The following is an 18231-nucleotide window of genomic DNA, read 5'->3' on the forward strand; positions in this document are numbered from 1 at the left end:
TTCCTGTCCTCAGATCTGTCCTTTTGTGTGTAGAAGGGAGGCGGTGGGACAGGGAGGGCTGTTCTGAGCAGGAAAGCAGGGTGGGGACCAAACCTGCTCTAACCCGGCCCAGCGGCAGCATCACCTCCCCCAGCCCCTGCTCCCTCCCTTTCCACTTCTCCCCACAGCCACTCTTCTTCAGTCCAAGGATCAAAGCAGAAGTTTTCCCCAGGATTCTCTCTCCATCCAGATGCCCCCAACAGCAGACACACCACAATCCACCTGTGCACTCAGAAGTTAATCAGAGCTGGGCCCAAGAAGAGCTTCCAGAATCGTCCTAAACCCCTAACGGAGAAACCCCTCTCCCAGACCTGTTGCCTCCAGTCATTCAACTAGGTGTCCGGGTTTTTAACTTGAGGAGTTCCTAACTTTTTAGAGAAGCTGTGGCATCATAGGGTGGAAAGGAGAAAGACCTGAAATCAGAAGCCTGGATTCAGGTCCTTGCTCTGTAGCCAACAGCACCCTTTGTGAATAGAATGTTTAATTCTACCTCGCTGGCCATGAAAAATTTTTATGATTTTGTTAACGTACAGTGTAAAATTAGCTTCAGGTGTACAGTATAGTGATTCTACACTTCCATACATCACCCAGTGCTCATCACAAGTGCACTCCATCCCCATCACCTGTTTCCCCCCTCCCCACTGGTAACCATCAGTCTATAGGTAAGAGTATTTCTTGGTTGGCCTCTCCTGGGGAAAGAGGTTTTTTTAATCCCCTTACCTATTTATTCTGTGCAGTCTTATCCAACCCAGACAACTGTTTTTGTTGTTGTTTTTTAAAGAGTTAGAGAGAGAGAGAGAGAGAGAGAAAATGAGAGAGAACACACGAGAGGGGATAGGGTCAGAGGGCAAAGCAGACTCCCTGCCGAGCAGGGAGCCCCATGCGGGACTCGATCCAGGGACTCCAGGATCATGACCTGAGCCGAAGGCAGTCGCTTAACCAACTGAGCCACCTAGGCGCCCGACAACTGTTCTTATGTGTCCCTACAGTTGTGTGTGTGAAATTCTGTTAATGTAGCATTTTTCTCATTGTGTTCTCACTGTCTGACCATGGCTGGGTTTCTCTCGCTGGGTCATGAACAAGCACGTTGGGACCAGGAAGGATTCTTCTCGTGTTAGGAACCATCCTGCAACAGCGCTCTGCAGGATGAGTGTTCGATAAATCCTCAGTACTTGAGCACCCACTACACACACAGTGCTATACCTGGACTTCCTGGCATGTTTTCAGCAGGTGGACACATGCTCAGCTGTCTGACCTTTGCAGCTGGCGCTCACCTGAAAAACGGTAATAAGCTGGCCCACAGTGGCAGGGTCACATGGGTCCCTACTCCCCTCCTTCCCCGGATTTCCTGCAAGCCAACTTCCCAATGCTTCAGGACCCCTAATTTAGTCACTGCACTAATTAATCCCTTAGCGTCACAGAACCAGAAGCAGTTGACTTTTTCATTAAAAAAAAATCCCTACCCATACCAGGATAGGATCTTTAAAAACTTAAGTTTTGAACCAAGTGATGGGCCATATAAAATTAAAGGTTAGGACACTTAGCATAGTGGCCTAAGTGAGAAAAAAAGTCAGATAAATACTGTATGATCTCACCTACATGTGGGATCTAAAAAAACAAACTCAGATCAGACTTATGGTTGGCAGAGGTGAGGAGTTAGGGGTCAGGGAACTGCGTGAAGAGGGTCAAAAGGTACAAACCTTCAGTGAGAAGAGAACTAGGTTCTGGAGAAGTACAACAGGATGACTTTAAGTAACAATACTACACTGTATTATTTGAAAGTTGCTGAGAGACTAGATCCTAAAAGTTTTCATCACAAGGAAAAGAATTTGTAACTACGTGTGGTGACGGATGTTAACTTATTGTGATTTCATGATATATACATATATCAGAGTATGCCATATACCTTAAACTTACATGTTATATGTCAATCCTATCAACACAACTGGGCAAAAATAATCATGACATATCCCAATACTTTTGGCAAATCCATCACAGGCAAAAAAAAAAAAAAAAAAAAGTCCCTCTAGAATTTTAGATTTTTAATCACACTGGAACAAAAGCTCAGGCCCCTTTGTTACTGGGACCAGAGTCCTCAGATTTCTCACCACCTAATCTCCCAGCCCCTATTTCTCCTGCCTTAAAAGGTATTAACTGGGAAGAAAGCTAACTTGGAAACACCAGCCATCAGCAACCCAAGGCTTGGTTGTGGGAAGCAACTAGCTCGGGAAACTAAGAGCAGAGGGCAGTAAGGGCTAAGTGGTGTGTGCCCTGAGGGTCTATCTTTTTAGAGACTCCTCTCTGAGGGGAAGGAGAATTCCAGAACAGTAAGGCAAGGTGTCTAAAGCAGAAGGCAGCTACCGTTTGTGGAGGATTTACTACACAGCCGCTGCTGTGCAAAGTGCTGGTCCTCACTATTTCATCAAAGACCGTCCTTCAAATCTTCATACCACTCTGCATCTCCTAACAGTCTTCAAAGACCTTCTTTGATTCTGACAATAACCTTCTGATGTTTTGTGTTCACGTTTTAGGGGAGTGGTAGGAACGTTCACTGGCTTCGAGTCACACAGCCGGGTCATGGACAGAGCTAGAACAGATACCAAGATCAGCTAGCTAAGGTCAGACTATGTCCTTTTCACTCTACCACCACTCTTGCTTATCTTGACTCTTTCTGAAAGACCTTATATTCTCCTTTCTGAAAGAGATTCTATTCTTTAAGTCCCTCTGGTCTCATCCTGGACATCACTTCCACCAGGACGTCTCCCCAAAACAGCTTTGTGAGATGTTCCCCCGTGACCTCCCAACACCACTCTATGCGGTCTCTTCATTGGCCATGTACCGAAACAGCCCATCTCCTAGTCTGCCTCCCTCACCACACAGCAACTTCTAGACAGAACAACTGCTTCAGGATCCACACTGCCTAGCACGGTTCTTGGCACAAATATCTCAACTCTATCAGATCCAAAATTGGAATGTATAATGAACACATTTGAAACGGTGTCTATTGGCTAAATGTACGGACCATGGGCATCCACTGCTCTCCTGCACTATGAAGTGTCCAGGTTCTCAGGATGGCCATTTTGCCTCTGTTCTATTCTCCCTGGTTCAGAAATGTGTCCCCCTTTTGTGATCTGTTTGGGATGTGAGGGGTCACATTTCTGAGCCATCAGTGTGCTAGACAATGGCAGCAATCCTTTCTCATGCACGGTTTCCAAACTGGGGTGGATTAGAAAGAGCAGGTGGAACCATAGAATCACCTGCAAAGAGCATCTTTGAGAGCGCACATTGCATCGGGGTGGAGAACAAGGATCTGGGGTCAGACTGGGTTCTAATTTTACCTCTGCCACTTGCTGGATGTTCTAACCTGCATCTCTTCCCGGGTTTGTAAAATGGAGGATGGACTGTATCTAGAGGAAGAGCTATTATTCCCATATTTCCAGCTGGATTTTAGCAAGGTTAAGTCAACTTTATCAAAGATCTCCTGCATGCCAGACACTCTGCAATAGTGGTGATTAAGGCATCAGGCCCCTCGCCTTCATAATGTTAAGACAAAAGCAGGGGGTCCAAAAATTAAGCAGCTACAAGAAGTAGGAGAAATCTGATGGGAGAAATATGGGATATTAGGAACATAGTGGGGGGTTCTAACCAAATGCAGGGGTCTGAGAAAAGCTACCAAGGGAGTTTAAGCCTGGTAAGAGTCAGCAGGATGAAAGGTCAGGGAAGAGTCTGGAAAAGGAAGACCAGAGGTACGTTCCAGGCAAAGGAAGCTGCATTTGCAAAGGTATGAAAGAGAAAATTTGAGAAATGCTAAGTTTTATAGAGGTAGGGTGTACATTCACAGAGCATGACAGGCGATCAAAGTCAATAGTAGAGGCAGTCACAGGACCTTATCAGCAGAACTAAGGAGGATGCGTCCTAGAGACAATGGAGGACACTTAGAGGTCTTTAAAGCAAGGATGGGAGTTATCTGTAATGCAGGAAGTTCACTGCTGGCAGAAGGAGAAACAGATTAAAGGCCAAGACTGGCAGAACGTGGACGAAAAGCCCCTGTGGGGCTACGACAGAGGGGACAGTAGCCTGAGCCGGCGGGGAAGCAGTGTCGAAGGAGAAAGATGGACAGACCTGCGATCATGGGAAGCAGGACTGACACTTCCTGGTTCTAGGTTAAATTTGGGGGTGATCGAGTCAGAAAGGACACAGGGAGTCCTGGCTTAGGCAGCTGGGCAGACTGTGGTGCCCTCGATCAATACAGGGAGCCCTGGGAGAGAAGTTGGAGGGGAAGCAGAGTTCAATTTTAGGTTTTTAAGGTTGAGGTGTCTGTGAGGTATTCAAGTGGAAAAACCCAGGAAGCAGCTGGATCCATGGATCTGGGGCTTAGGAGTGTGTGGAGTCAGATCTAGCTGGAGGATCCTAAGCATATCGATGGGAACTTTCACAGGGAAAGAACGGGCTCACCCAGGGAGAACACCGGGCTAGGGTTGAGAGACAAGGAGCAGAGGAGTTGGGTGACCGGTGGGGGGTGGGAGGGTGGTAGTGACAGTAAGAGGGAGCCATCAGGAAAGCAACCAGTGGGGAGGAGAGGGATTCTCTGCTCCAGGCGACAGAGAAGCTCTAATGTCCCTCATGGGAGGAGAGGGAGCAGGGGGTAGTCGGGAGCCTCAGATTTCACTGAAGTCAGCCCTGGGATCCAGCAGCTGTTGTGCAGAAGAGGAAAACGTTCCCTCCTTCCTCCGACCATCTCTCTCCTTCCTTCACGCCACACAGAAGCCCGGAGGATGACTGGGGCCTCTACCCACCGCACAGACCGATAGCTCAGTGCAGAGATGGGAGTCCTCGCTCCCCCACCCACTGCCATTCTCAGAGCATGCTCCCTCCGAAGTCGGGGGTGGACCTGAAAGGGAGGGAACAACAGCGGGGGCTCCAGGTGAAGCTGCATCCAGGAAGCAAGACTCGGGCAGGCAGCTGACGCCATTCTTTCTATGCTTCTGCGGCCACTGTCACAGGCCGGTACTGCCATCCTGGGTGTCTCAGTACAGAAACAAGCAGAGCTTCTAAACTATCCCACCCCCGGGGAGACACAGAGTATGAAGAGTACAAAAGAAGGGGTAATACTCCCCTAACCCTCAAGGTGACACGGGAAGCCTCTCCCCAACCTGGGCCCAGCTGCCTTTGGAGGAGTCTTACCAGACGGCCGCCAACCCTTCAAGGAACAGGTGTACGAGAGTGTCTTGCTATCCCAGACTTAAAACCCTATCTGAAGGGAAAACACATTTTAAAGACGGTCACCAATATCTGGGGCTCATCCAAGGACCCCAGATGCAGCCTTGCTCCCCCCACCAATCAGAACCACAGCCTTATCTTCTCCTCCAGTCCTCTCCCCGAGTCTAACAAAAAACCACACCAGGGGCTGTGGGGATCCCCCCCATCCTTTCATTCTGAGTCACAGAACCCCACACGTAAATGCTTCATGAAGGGCTTCCTGACCTCTCGCTCCCTCGTTGGAGGTCCTCTTACACAGGAAAGTCAATGATCTGTCCAACCCAGAAGGTGAGCATAAAGGGAATCAGATGGCAGGGTACATTCTAAGGCCTGAAATTCCACATGCTGCCCCACACGTCTTGGAGCCTTTCAGAACCCGTAAAGCCTAGCCATGAATTCCTACCATCTCATGAGAAAGGCTCCTTGCCCAGCTAGTTTCTCTATTAGCTGGACCAGCTATATCCCCTCTGGTCCTCAACCTACCTGCCAACTTGCAAAATTTTTCAAACAAGCCAATTATTTTCCCATGGAAACCAAGGATCACTTCACCGGGTCACTGCAAAGTGAGCCTGCCTGCTATAGCCCTTCTGATTCACCCTCTTCTCTAGTCCCTGCATGGCCGGTGGCATCCTCCCCCCGGGCTGGGTGGGGCTGGTCAACCACTGCCAGTCTCCACTAATGTCAGGTGTCCTGGGTTTGGCCACTTCATGCCATCTCTAGTGGGGGATCCCACTTTCACCAACAGGGTAAATAGGTGATCAGACACAGAGCAGATGGCAGGACAAAAACAAAAAAACAAAAAACCTAGGAGATTCTTATGATCAAATGAACCCCACTGAGTGGGCTAGGCTGGGGGTAACTTGTAGGTCCCCACCTGAGGGCAGCCTGCCAAGGGGCTCCCATAGCAGGAGTGCCCCTGTCTTCTGGAAGAGGGTCTCAGAGGGAGGGGACTCTGCATCCCCATGTTTAGGTGGTTTTATGGGGCCTTCCAAAGAACTCATGCATATGTTAGAGCTGACATTTAGAGGTCTACTACACCCCAAAATCCATCAGTAGCAGCTCAAGAAGCCATAAGAACATTCACGGGGGGACTCCCAACAAGGCTGTCAGTCGAGTTGATAGCCACTGGTCTTTCTCCCCTTCCCCACCTCAGTGCCTTGAAGAGCAAAGCCTTGAAGTAGTGGAGAAATTCCAGAGCCAGACTGGCAACTCCTCCAACCATAATTTCCAAGGCTGCTGGAGTGGAGGAGAAAGATCGTGAAACACACCCTACCTTTCTAGCGCTCTGTCCCCAACACAAACAGCTGGAGGAAGAAGCCAATCAGAAGAACCAACTACAGACCCTGTTGATCCTTGGATCTTCCAAACCACAAGTCCGCCCACAGACAGGGCCGGCAGAGTTAGGAGAGGGCAACTCAACTTCTCATAATTGAAAGAGGAGGAAACATTATAGACTCTGTCCAAAATAGCATGAAAAGACAGGAAATAGGAATTCTACAGAACCTGGTTGGAAATAGAAGTTGGAGGGGAAAAAAAAAAAAAACTGTTTATCCCCATCCCACTGTGTTCAAAGTGATCAATAAACTGATTACACATAAATAGGATTTTGCAGAATTGTTTGGCTCTCAATGGAATCCACCTAGTAACAGGATTTTGTTCAACCGTCAGAAGTGAGAACTTTGGACATATTTTCAAAATTGTATTATTCAGGTATGCAGGGGACTGTGCCTGCCATTTTACAGGAGCCTTAACAAGCCTTTGTTGAACGAGAACAAATGTGTGGATGAGGTTGGCCTTGGCCGCAAAGAACAGGGGCAAGCTCTGAATGAGGCTAGGCTCTCAACTAGCTGCAGACAAAGCTTTGCCCCCAGAGGGGAGAATTCCTCGCTCTCACTCAGGCAAGGAGAGACATCCGTGACTAGGTTTGTAAGGAAAAGGAGGCAGAGAAGAGATACTAAATTTCTGATTCTTTAGAGGTGGTCCTGCTCAGGCACCTGTGTGATCAGGAGTACGAACCACTGAAACCAGGCTTTCCATTCCCTTCACAGCACCTCTCCCCCACCCCCAACCTAATACTATCTCCCTCAAGACACCTTGAAACACCTGAGAACATTCTCTCCAACCCATCTTTATCTGCAAGAAACATTTGCAAGCTCAGAGCCAAGAGCCAAGAGCCAAGGGCCAAGGGCCAAGGGGTGAAGAACGAAGCCTCCACTGAGGTAGGCCAGATGTCATCACCAGACCTGCCCACCCCAAGTCAAAGTCTGTTTCCCCCAGCCCCTCCCGGGCACATGACTTCCTGCCCTCAGGCTGCTCCCTCACGGGCTCTATAAAGACTTAACAAGCGTGTAGTTTGAGAGCCTCCCATATGGTTAATTAACATTTGTAACAGGAAACAAACTTGACTTCTCAATTTAATCTGTAGGCATCACAGGACAGTCTGAAGCAGTAAGTTTTGGACAGGAGGCCTCAGACCAGGGACAGTATGGACTTCCACTCATTCCAAACGCCCTAGTGACAAGCCTTCATCCGGAGAGCTGTGCTGTCACTGGTTGATGGGCAGGTTTACCCCCCTTGATCCTGGGTCTAGAATCCTACCGTCCCAAGCCTTCTTCCCACAGGGAAGAGAAAAAGTATGGAGAAGGAAAAAAACAAGATGAACAAATACGACAGTATGAAATTTGACTGTATACACACATTTGAACATTAATCCTTTATGTTCTGTAATAGGACTGACCTATAAAGAATGAAAACATTTCTTTTTTTAATGACTTGGGCTCTATTCTAACAGGCTATCAGAGTTCTTCCCAATGGAATAAAAAGCTGGAAGTGGGGGAGGCGGGAAAAGAACGGGGAAACGTGGAACAGTCCAAAGACTGGGATCCAGAATAAGAGGGACTCAAGGCAGAGCCACTTTGCAGGAAGAGATGGCCATGCTGGCCTAGAGAAGGAGCACAGAGGGGGCGGGGCACTGCTGGAGCACCAAGCTGCCCCCAGACACCCAAGAGTCACCTGTCTCGCCACCACAAGAATGAAAAGAGCACATGGTCCACACACAGTTCGTGTCAAGTGATCTTCCAGTCTTCATTCACATAAACTTCGATGCACCTGCACCTGCTGACCAGGGACAAAAGCCATGGTTTTTAACTGTGGCAGAGTATTCTATAGTCATTCAGTCTGTCCCCTGGTAATGGACATTTAGTTTGGCGTTAATCTTTATTACTAACAGTGCTGTAGTGAATAAACAATGTGCTAGCCCCATACTTGTGTCAGGAAAGAGCAACATGGATAAATCTAAACATACAGCTTGGTGGAAAGCTATTTAATAATTCCATAAACCCGAAAATTATGTATAGAGAGCCAACAAAAGGTCTAAGAGTACATGCAAAAAGATCTACATTAAAGACATTAGCATGATTGTGGGAAGGTATAAGATTTAAATTATCTCCACTATAACAGGAAGTTAATAGATTTCTTAAATTTGATAAATCAAACAGTATAGAGATAGAAAAGTAAATACCAGAAGACATTACTAAATGAATTGCTTCTGGGAATTAGGACTTAGGAGGAAGGCAGGAAACTTCATTATAAGCTTTTTAGTACTGCTTGATTTTTAAACTATGGGCGTGTAGTACCTTAAGAATAAAATTTGAAAATTAAAGTCAAAACCAGAAAAAGCGCCTTAAGGGTAAAGATATGGAAGATAATGTATTAAGATTTTGAATTTCAAGATGAAGGGAACTTTTTAAAGGTTTAAATGTACATAAAATTATATTTCCCTCTAGGAAAATTACATTACCACAGTAACAAATGAGACTGCTCTTTTCCCCATATCCTCACTAATATTAGCAATTAACTTTTTAAAACATCCTCACGGTAGGTTTTTGAAGCAAGTCAGGGAGTGCTTGTTTCTTCAAAATGCATATGTAGACATTACCCTCAAACACATACGACCAGCTCAGCCATATAATCAAGACTGGTACAAAATGAAAATGCAGGGTCCCTTGTTCAAAAGCTACCAGAATTCCAAGGCAACACCAGAACCCCTTTAAACCAAGCTCAGGGAGCTTCCACACCCAGGCCCGTGTAACTGCCCAGGGCACACGCCCATGAAGCCAGCCCTGCACGTATGTTTATGTTCTGTTACTGAACTCTGAACATGAACCTGGGAATGCTCACTTGTAAGAAGCTCAGGTGTCCTTGATGAGAAGCTATACTTAGGAAACTGCCCATGACCCACCCATAAGGACCAGGTTAGCAGTGAGGGCACCTGCCGATGACGAAACCGAGTTTAGCTGACTTGAGGGGGAGGGGCTAACATTAGCTGTAGAGCACTTTTTTATCTTAATTCATTACTGACATGAGATGAAGGAACCAGATTATATCCTAAGAGACAAGAACATGCGTAATTCCACAGGCAGGCGACCTTGACCGAAGTTTAGTACACAAGCTTTGGTGTAAAAAGGGATACTAGTTGGCAAGGGCAAGACGGGGCCCTAGTTTAAATGCCTGGAACAGACAAATCAGGTCACTGGAACAGAAAGGGGGTGGTCAGAGAAAAGGAATTTGTTAGTGAACAGATCAATCATTTCCAGAGATTTCTGGATACAAAGCCCCGCTCCAAGGAGCTCACAATCCAGTGGGTCCCACAAACAAATGCACGGGTATTAGGAAATGTTCCAATAGAGTCCCGTCTAGGAGATCAAAGGAATGGAGTAAAAGCCTACCTAACAGGAAGATAGGGTGGGGAGAGAAGACAGGGTCTCCTAAAGGAAGAAGACAGAGGGGAGGGAGTGGGGGGGAGGGCGTACAATACAGCGTGAAAGAGGGTGCTGTATTAGTGGAGCAAAGGGAAAGCTCAGGACAGTGGATGGTGTTTCAGGTGGGGTAAGGAGGACAAAAACCCCGTCATCAAATCACAGGCTCCATGAAAAACCTTACCAAATTAGGGGTCTCATACAGGCAGCGAGCCTGGTGGAAGTTGAATGAGGAGGAAGACAGGCAAACAAATCCTGCTTAGCTTCTCACCTAGAGGTCTCCGGTTTCCTGGGAACACATCCCTCAGGCCAACACTCTAGGTGGAAAACAGTAAGACTTGAACCGTGCAATGAATCTTAACAAGGAGGGAGGGCTGAGCACTAACCCGGAGACGGACATCCCCCCAGGAGCGTGCCCCCCACCCCCACCCCCCCCGGGCAGGCCAAGCTGGGCCATACGCTCAACCCCAGGCTGTATCAGAAGCCGAAGGTCCGGTACCTGGAACAGCACAGACGTCCCTCACCACATAAAACACACTCTTGCCTATCCTTCCCCTGAAAACTCTGGGTGCTGTGCAGGCAAGCTGGGGGACTTAGCTTTCCAATTGCACACTTTTTTGTTTATGTCCAATTATCATAAATTACTTAAGAGATTACTTAATCCATTACTGGCACCCTAGAATTTACTTGTTTCCAAAGACCTCAGGAGAAATAGCCACAGTTTAGTTCTACTGCAGTCATTTACACAAAAACCTTATTTACAGAGGATTATCTTAGGTCACCTATTCGAATTTGTTTCTTTACAATACAAGATGCCCTCCAGGCACTGAGCTTGTGTATAAATATCTCCGATCGTCAGCTCCCCACCTCCCCCCACCCTGTTCTGTAAACGTGCTCATCATGCACACAACACTTGCTGTCCTAATTCTGACAAATATTTCCATGGTCTTTCATTCCTATTGAGTTTTCTGCTTTGTGGTATTTTAAGTTTGTACTGCCACACTGTTTTTGATTTCTGAGGCTCTCACATGTAGAAAGTTCCCTGATGGCACCCTTGCACAGAATTACCTCTAGACCTCAGAGAAAGAAGAGTCCAACGTTCAGAGTGTGGCTCCCGACAACGGCGCAGGTTAGGAGGATGACAGGACTGGGTTAACTGAGGCCATAAGCCTGAGAACCCTAAACAAAGTCTCCTCCCAGCTCTCCCCACCCCAGACTACAGGGATGATGATGAGAGCAGCTTTTTAACCCTCCCCCACAACATGTGAGACTTTGATAGGATTGGCTATTTTTCTTCTGAAGGCTGGGCCCCATTTTGGAGGGTGCTCCGTGATGGGAGTTCTCATGGATTAGAAACACGTGCACATAGCACCTTGCCCCAGGAAACAAGGGGACGCATGGAAGACAGCAAAGGATGAAGCTGAAGACCAGTTCCAACGGTTGAGAGAAGCACCCTGGTCACCCCACGCGGCCCATGTCCCCCCCTCTTCGAGAGCCTTAGCGAGACCCAGAGGGAAGGAGCCTCCCTCGCCCACACACCTGGCAGACAGGGAGCTAGGACAATACGAAGCAGCCTCACAGGCAGAGCTGAGCTAGGAGACGCATGAAGAAGAGTGACAGGAGCAGAGGGGTGTCCCCAGAAGGTCACCACTTCAAAGGATCTTTCAGATGCAGCAACCCGATCCTCATTTTATTCTCTATAGAAGGAGACTGGCCCAGAAAGGTCGGAGTCCAGAAGCTTGCTGTTAGTATCAGGCTCCATCCGGGCTCCTGATGCTCAGACCAGCCTGTCCTCCGGCTGACCAGGCTCCTTAGCAGCAGGCGAAAGAACTGAAAGCAGCCAGGGAGGCCCCAGCAGGGATGGAGAGTCCAGGGTAAAGACGGTGTATCTGAATCAGAATAGATACAATGCAAAGGAACAATCCCAAGCAAGGATAATGAATGATAAGGGTAAAAAGGAACTACACATTTTCCAAACTCAGGGAACTTCTGTCACAGCTACTTAAACATGGTGCAAATTTCTGGGTCAAGATGTTGAACACAGAATCAGTGACCCATCTCTTTGGGGGTTTTCTCTATGGAAACTTGGTAACAAATCTTGCCTATAGTTCAGAGTTAAGATGAAGTAACTCCAACAAACGTTTCCTGGTCATTGACTAGGAATTAAATAATGGGTTAGCTGCTGGGGATCTGCAGTCAAGACACTAAGCCTGTCCTCAGGGTATCTGTAGCTTAGCATTATGTTTTTAAAAGTATTTTCACAGCTGTAAGGCACCATACAAGTCAGAATAATTACTGCAGTTATGACTAAGAAAAGTGAAATGATACTCTCAAGAAAATGTTAGAAAAAAAAAAGCTTCTCTTGGGGGACAGGAGAGTCGTTGGTAGAAAGAGAATTTTTTTTCTGAAATACTAAGCTGCAAGAGACAAGGAGGTCCACAGATGCTAATACAGAATAGACACTCAGCAAGTATTCTTAGGTGAATGAATAAAACTATCAAAGTGTTAAGGGAAATACCTTTGATGAATCAGTATAGAAAACAAGTATAGATTCTGAAGTTGCAATGAAAATATTTATGTAATACTTTTTACTTATCAGGATTGTCCTAAATGAATTAACTCATTTAAACCTAACAAATGTTTGCCTTGTTCTCACCTCACACGTGAGGAACCTGAATCAGGGAGAGGATAAGATAGTGCCACCATCACTCAACAGTCAGGACTTGAAGCCTGGCAGGTGGTCTCCAAAGTTCAACAAACTACCTACCATGCAATGCTCGGCTTTCCCGTTCTTATAACAAATGACAGATGTCTAAGATCAGATGGCTTTACAGTGAGAATGAAGAAAAATGGTCAGGAGCCCATGCAGACTCATGACTATGAGGTGGGAATAGGGCCAGAAATTGGAGAAGCTACAAAGGGAGATAGCAGAAGGGTAGAGACCAGAATGGTTTACCAGTCAGACTAACTAGGAAAGCAGAGTCCACTCTACATAGGGAAGATCTAAGGAATGAAAATGCAGGAATTCCAACAGGATACAATGCAACAAACCAGGGATTAATAACATCAGAAATCTGGCATACCCCTACACTGGAATGACTGAGAGAAAGCAGTGTCTTCGCTTGGATTCACTGCCTCCCACAGAAACTCAGAGCCTGAGACTAGAGCTTATGGGCAAATACAGCAGATTCAAACAATGAAAGGTTTAGGGGCACGACACCCACCCCATGCAGTCAAAAATCCAAGTATAACTTCCAGAACCCTAAAACTTTAATTACTAATAGCCTACTGTTGACCAAAAGCCTTACCAATAAGTTGCTTAACACATACTTTGTATGTTCTGTGTGTTATATACTGTGCTTCCAATAGAGCTAGCTAAAGAGAATGTTCGTGAGAAAGCTCCATTTACAGTATTTTTAAAAATTCATGTATAAATGGACCCATGCATTTGAAACCCACATTGTTCAAGTGTTCACTATAATTTAGGATGCGATTCCAAGAAGCTAGAGGTGTTAGAATAAGGGGAGGGGGGGGCAGCATAAGGTGCACTGTTGAGGTCACTGCTGTGGGCAATGAAAGCCCAATCCCACCCCAGGATCTTCTGAGAAGCATGTAGGACATGCAGATTTTTCCACCTACGGATTGACTGGGAGAAGTATTTGTTCATCAGTTGCCATCTCATTTACCCAGCTAGGGTCATCTTCCTACATTTCCTAGCTGTACATGCTTGCTTGCCAAGCAAGCTTTTTGAAATCTCTACAAGTGTGATAGAAACCCCAGGACAGAAGGTGAAAGATGTAGTAGTGCTTGAGGGGAGTTGAAGCTATCCAGAGCTGTCCAGCCCGGCTGTGCTGGTGGGACTCAAAGGATGGCAGTTAGGGCACCAGTGGGGCCTAATACTGCAAGAGCTCTCAGAACCCAGGCGTTGGCACCAACCAGTAAAAGACGGAATTAGAGTGGGGACCCATGGAGGTGATGCAGCGGCTGCTGGAGAAGTTACTCACAACTGGGGTTGGGGTTGGGGTGGGGGGGGGGGGAGAGGAAGGAGAGCGCTATCCTTACTTCTCTCCCTTCCTTCTGCCCTCCAACCTCCCATTGGCCAAAGCCACCGACATAGTCCAGCACCCCCCCCCCCCACCAAATAGGTTCTCCCCCTCTGCAAGGGCTGCCTTCTCACTCCAACAGTATCTTTTGATATAAAGACATTATGTTAATGTAGTCTGATTGATCAGGCTTCCCCTTAATGGTTAGTGCTTCAGGTATCCTGCCTAAGGAACCCTTACCTTCCCAAGGTCATAAAGATGTTCTTACACTAGCTTTTAGAAGCTTTAATCATCTTATCTTACATGTTTACACCTATAATCTGCCTCCATTTTATCTTGGAGTAAGGTGTGAGGCCAGGATCAGGTTTTAATTTTTTCCATTTGGATATTCAGTTAATCTAGGATTATTAGGGGAAAATAAATCTTTTCCACTTTTTCAAATGCCATATAGTCATAAATCAAGTGTCCAAGTGTGAGTCTGTTTCTGACCTACCATTTCATCAGTCTGTGGGCCAATACCACAAGGTCTTAACCACTTTCACAAAGTATTTTGAAATCAAGTAACCCTCCAACTTTCTTCTTTAAAATGTTCTTAGCTATTCCTGGTTTTTTGCATTTGCATTTGCATAAATTTTAGAGTTTTTAATTGACACAAAATAAACTATGGGAAAATTTATTGGTATTTCACTGGACCTTTTAATTTGGGAAGAGGTGATAAAAGATTTATATCCAAAATATGTAAAGAACTCATTTAAGAGGGGCACCTGGGTGGCTCAGTTGGTTAAGCGACTGCCTTCGGCTCGGGTCGTGATCCTGGAGTCCCAGGATCGAGTCTTGCATCGGGCTCCCTGCTCGGCGGGGAGTCTGCTTCTCCCTCTGACCCTCCCCCCTCTCATGCTCTCATTCTCTCTCTCTCAAATAAATAAATAAAATCTTTAATAAAAAAAAAAAAAGAACTCATTTAAGAAAATGCCAAAGAGGGGCACCTAAGTAACTCACTTGGTTGGGCATCTGCCTTTGGCTCAGGTCAGATCCCAGGCTCCTAGGATGGAGCCCCGCATCAGGTTCCCTGCTCAGTGGGGAGCCTGATTCTCCTTCTCACTCTTCCCTTCCCCCTCCGCCCCCCATGCTCTCTCAAATTTTAAAAAAAAGTCAAAGAATCCAAAAGAAAAATGGGCAGGAGGCTTGAGTGGACACTTCACAAAAACAGACTATCCAAATTGCAAATAAACAAGTGAAAATGTTTCAATCTTATTAGTGATCAGGGAAATCAGACTGAAAACCACAACATCATTTTCTGGGCTGCTTATAACAAAATACCACAGACTGGGTGGCTTCTAGGATTTCTCACAGTTCTAGAGACTGGACGTCCAAGACTGAGGTGCCAGCATGGTCAGGCAAGGGTCCCCTTCCAGATCACAGACTCACATGGTGGAAGGGGCTGAGGAGCTCTCTAGGGTCTCTTTTATAAGAACAGTAATCCCACTCATGAGGGCTCTGCCCCCATAACCTAAGCACCTCCCCAAGACCCCACTTCCCTACCATCACCTTAGAGGTTGAGTTCTTAACACATGAATTTTGGGGGTACACAGAAATTCAATCTATGGCACACAATATCACTAGACACTTGCCAAGAAGTTAATTTTAAAAAGCAGATGATGCCCAATGTTGGTAAGGTAGAACACCTAGAATACTCATGCACTGCCAAAAAAATGGTAAGATGGTAGATAACCACCAACACTAAATATATGCCCTAGGACCTAGCAATTTTATTTTTGGCATATGCCCAAAATACATACATGTTTTCACCAAAAGATACGTTCAAGAAAACAATACTCATAATAGCCAAGTAGTAGAAACTCTCCACGAGTCCATTAGTGGTACCAGGGTAAACGGTGCTGCACTCACACGTTTAAATGCTGCAACAAGAATACACACACTACTAGTATATGGAACAATGAGGAGGAATCCCACAAACAAGTTTGAGGAAAAGGAGCCAGACACAATGCAAACTGCTTGATTCCATTTCACATAAAGTTCAGAAACACGCATACCCAACCTCTGGTGTTAGAAATCAGGACGGTGAGGACTTTCAGAGAGAAGAGTGTAGTCACTAGGGGGATGCACAGGGAATGCTCCTGAGGTCCTAAGGAAGATTTGTTCTTGATCTAAGTGGCAATTACACAAGTGTGTTTAGGATAACGCATGTAGGGGCGCCTGGGTGGCTCAGTCATTAAGCGTCTGCCTTCGGCTCAGGTCATGGTCCCAGGGTCCTGGGATCGAGCCCCGCATCGGGCTCCCTGCTCGGCGGGGAGCCTGCTTCTCCCTCTCCCACTCCCCCTGCTTGTGTTCCCTCTCTCGCTATGCCTCTCTCTGTCAAATAAATAAATAAAATCTTTAAAAAAAAAAAAAGATAATGCCTGTACTTATCAGCTATGTATATAATATGTACATAATGCTTCCATTTTAAGACCTTAATGTACGTAAAGTACTAGATATAGTGATGGACGCATGTTAGGGACTTAATATCAGCCATAATGAATAAAATGATGAAGCTGGACAATAGGCATCTGTAATATTTCAGAGCATCTGTTAATTCCCTTATTAATACCCTGGAGCCAAGGCTGGAGTAGAGAAAACGTGTAGTGGGAGGGACCCAGGGTAAAGTCTGTTCTAGAAAGCATGCCATTTGGAACAGCATGGGAAGAACCCATTCCCACGGCCTGTGTCCCCGAGGCTACAGTGGCCCTTCTGTCACTTCCTCATCGGACGTAGAGGGGAAATCGTGCCTTGGATGGTTAATACGAAGTCCTCTGGGACACACATACCCTTAACAAGTAGACCTCTTTTCTCCCCCCACATCAATTAACATTCACCACCCTATGCATAATTAAGACCCGTTTAATTATAAACGGTAAAAGGAGTCCTGCTCCCACGAACAGGCCTTTTTTTTGACAAATAGGATTTCCACACACTCTAACCTGCTGTGCATTAAGCTTTGCCCCTCCTAGCTCTACCTAATTTTGGAATTCCTGAAATCACACCCTTGCCTGATCCGACCGGTCTCTGGGCAGTCAGCCTGCAGAACTCAGGGAGAACTTCCTGTTTCAGAGCTCTTCCCTTGCAGCTGGTCCACCATCCATAGATGGCATCCCCTTCCAGCTTCTTCTTGGGCAAGGAACCCAGGTTCGCCTCCCTGATTACACTTCCTCCCTGATGTGGGGAGACTTTACAGGCCAGCTGGTACATTTGCTTCACTTCACCCCACACATTCCTTCCTTGGAGGCATACTTGAGTCGCAACTCTCACTGGTCTGTCCCTTTCGGCCCTAAATGAAAGTCTCCTGCCAAACAGCAGGCTCCACGGTCCCCAGTTTAATATCCTCACCCCTCCCCCATTCCAAACAGCAAAGTTCTCCCTCATTCAGTGCTGCATCTCTAGCTCACCCTCAGAAAAAGGGTGCTATCCCAGCGCCCCGGTTCACCAGACCAGAGGTAAAACAGCCAAGTCAACCCTGGAGGGCGAGAGCAAGCCTGCGTCTACCTCACATAGGTCAAGACTAGTTACGCCCAAAGCAAGAATGAGGAGCACAGGTGCAGGGGGGAAGAGCCCCTAAGATTTAGCAAAGTATTTATCACATGAATTAGGGCTTTCATGGGAAGTAAAGAACTGAAAGCCCAGGGTACATGTCCTCGCAGGCAACATCAGACTACAGTTGTGGGGTGTGAACTCTACACCCCACCAAACAGGACAATCACCACACACCACCAGTGAAGAAGGATGAAGACTAAGCTACTGGGGAGAGTGGCAGAACACGATATCCTTTATGTCCTGAAATCTGGTCTCCTCTCCGACCATTGCCCTGAAATTGCAGTCACAAAATCTGGCTAAACACAAACCCAACAGCCATACAGAGCATCGCAATTAGCTCTCCTACAGCAATAAAAGAGCACCTCCTCCCCACACGCTTGCCAACACACAGCGTTTCCAAACCTTTTCATCTTTGTCCATCTGACTGATGAAAATTAGCATCTCCGTGAAGTTTTAATTTGCATTTTTCTAATTATAAAGGAGGGCACTCATCTTTTCATGAGCTTAGGAGCGGCTTGTAGGTCCTTTCCTTAGAGCTATTT

Source organism: Mirounga leonina, unplaced genomic scaffold (assembly GCF_011800145.1).
Source record: "Mirounga leonina isolate KUSES-001 unplaced genomic scaffold, KU_Mleo_1.0 Mir_154, whole genome shotgun sequence".
NCBI classification, from domain to species: domain Eukaryota; kingdom Metazoa; phylum Chordata; class Mammalia; order Carnivora; family Phocidae; genus Mirounga; species Mirounga leonina.